The 2,653-nt window shown below is 34.3% G+C and overlaps 1 pseudogene; it reads left to right on the top strand.

Annotated features, from left to right (window-relative positions):
• Window positions 1–488: 488 nt before the first annotated feature.
• LOC112637221 lies at window positions 489–2,394 on the top strand (annotated as a pseudogene).
• The last annotated feature ends 259 nt before the right edge of the window (window positions 2,395–2,653 follow it).

Below are 2,653 nucleotides of genomic sequence, written 5' to 3' on the forward strand. Positions count from 1 at the left end.
TGGCAGATTTTCGCGACCTTATGAATAGGATGGTTGCGAATAACGTTACCCCAGAGAATATGATAGGGTGCGCCCTACGCAATTTGCATTCTGTCGAGGCGTATTTTGCGTCGATGAATAAGTCTGTTTTCCAGAATAATATCCGATATACAATTGCGTATACTAAGCTACTCTATGACTATGGCCAACAGATGTGCCTCGCACGGACGTATCTGCAACATAAAATTAAGCTACTTGAGGTTCGCGAACAGGACTATCTCTCGGAGATCAGTCTGCTTAGAGGTATAACATCTCCAATCGGAGATGAACTATCCTTACTGAAGGATGGACATATTAGGTCGTTGGAAAAGACACGCCTTCAGGAGGAAGAAGTACCCAGCAATCCAGAACTCATGGTGGAAGTATACATGGTGTGCTCGGTTTGGTTAAACCACGCCCCTTTTCTTGCCGAAGTGTCGCTAAAAACGTAGTGCTGCCAACCATGAAAAATGAAATGTTTAACGTCGGCAAGTTGTCTCGACTGCGTTAACGGTATCTTTGTCTCATGTCCCGTGATTGCATCATCTTTCTCTCTCGGGATATTACCGCAGCAGAATAACGTGTCTAACGGATCGAGCGAAATTTTGAGGACAAGAGTGTCGAGATAATGCTACTGCCGAGTTATTGAATTCGCGTTTATTAAAAATGGTACGCTGCGTAGTGAAATGCTGCAAAAACACTAGAGAGATATGTGCAACGGAACAAGTAAGTTTCTTCCAATTGCCCGAAAATCCTATAATGCGTGAGGGATTCAAAGAATTGGAGAGATTCATCTGCCTACAAATATTAAAAATGGTAAGTCCTACAAGTCTTATTAAATAATATTAAAAGATAATAATTTGTAAAACCGAGAGATAATTTTGTAGGTTAGGGCAAGAAATATAAATGAATCATGTTTTTCTTTTTTTGAACTGAAACTTTGAGAATAGGAGTTATTAAGATTTATCTATATTCAGTGATACACAGTCGAAGAATAGTTTGTCGCTGAATCGAATTGCACTTAGCTTACTTTACACAGAATCATGTTTGATCCAATGGATTTATTATTTATATCTCAGTTTTTATGTCATATTTTGTTATTCAAAGATTGTACTTACAGCAGAATGTGATGCAATTCTTAGTTTTGAAGAATTAAAGAAATATATTATATTGTAAATGTAAATATACTTCAAAATGTAAATATCAATGTGACAATATTCTGTACATATGTCAAATTATTTCATGTATTGCATTTTTGTTTTGCATGACAATGTTTACCTTACTGCACTGTATAAAACATATCTTTCTTATCCCCATTTTGAACATTTATAATGTATGTTTATATCACTTACATTGTTTTCAGCAAGAATCTGTTCTGCACATTTCACGTAAGATTCATTCTTAAAAGGAAAGAGGAATCATAAAAATAGAGGTGGCATTCGAAGACGAAAGCTTATTCCAAGTGCAGTTCCAACGTTATTTTTGTCATCAATGGAAAATAGGTAACTATGAATATCAGTAAAATATATTCCATATTACAATGTACACTCTTATTATGTTATAATTTCATAATAAGTATAATTTTTTATTTTCAGCATTGGCGATACCGTTCGCATGAACTGCAAAGTAATCTACAAAGATTTTTTACTTCCTGTCAAAACATGTATGAAAGAAGGATCGATTACTGAAATGGATTCAGGCAATCAACCAATGGCAGAAGAATCTTTGCAAAACGATAGCGTCGGTGGTTCATCGAATGCAGGGGAAAAAACGAATGACATCGAAGCATCGGAATATCAGTCTAGCAGGTAAGAATCATAAATTAGCCCAAATTTGAAACTGAAATTGCATGAAAGTGGAGCTAAAATGATTTTCCTAAAATATCGCGTTTTGCAATGTTTTTTTAAATACTTAGGTAGTATACTTAGAAATTGGTCCATTTCTTTATGCATTTGCGTATGGACCAATCAATTTCTTTATGTTTATGCGACTATGCAAGTTTGTCTGGATAGGCTTCAAATGTTTCTGAAAATTAAGAAAATAATGCAAAATTATTTTATTTCTTTTATGACAAATAATATTTCAAAGAATAGCCTTCCAATACAAATTAATATGCAATGATTCATAAAAGTGACTTTTTCTGAAAATTGTACATGCTGATGTTTAAATGTGAGTATTAAGGATGAAGTTTTATCGAATCGTTATGCAATTTTGTGTCGATATTTGTTGCGATTAGAAGTGTTTTTCTATATGTATATAATTTAGAGCATTCTTTTCTTGCATGTTCTTTCAAACTTTTATTGCATGTTCTTTCATACTTTTATTGCATGTTTTCATACTTTTATTGCAGTCAACGACTGGATGATATATGTTTAATATGTCGAACACCACCGAGCTCATATAATGCATGTGACAATGTATATGGTGCTACTTTTCCGAGAAGGCATGTTGAAATTAACGATTCCATTTTCCGTAACTTATTCTTTAATATTACTTGTGTTAGCAGAGTGAATAATCATTCTTATTGCAGATCTCAAAGAAAGAAAAATGTTGTTTGCCGAAACATCCTACGTACAAGTACAGCGGGAAAGATATCGTCCAGAACTGCTGTGAAAAGGGGCATCGAGGTTGCATC

Source organism: Camponotus floridanus, unplaced genomic scaffold, assembly GCF_003227725.1.
Source record: "Camponotus floridanus strain SB8 unplaced genomic scaffold, Cflo_v7.5 scaffold143, whole genome shotgun sequence".
NCBI lineage: Eukaryota > Metazoa > Arthropoda > Insecta > Hymenoptera > Formicidae > Camponotus > Camponotus floridanus.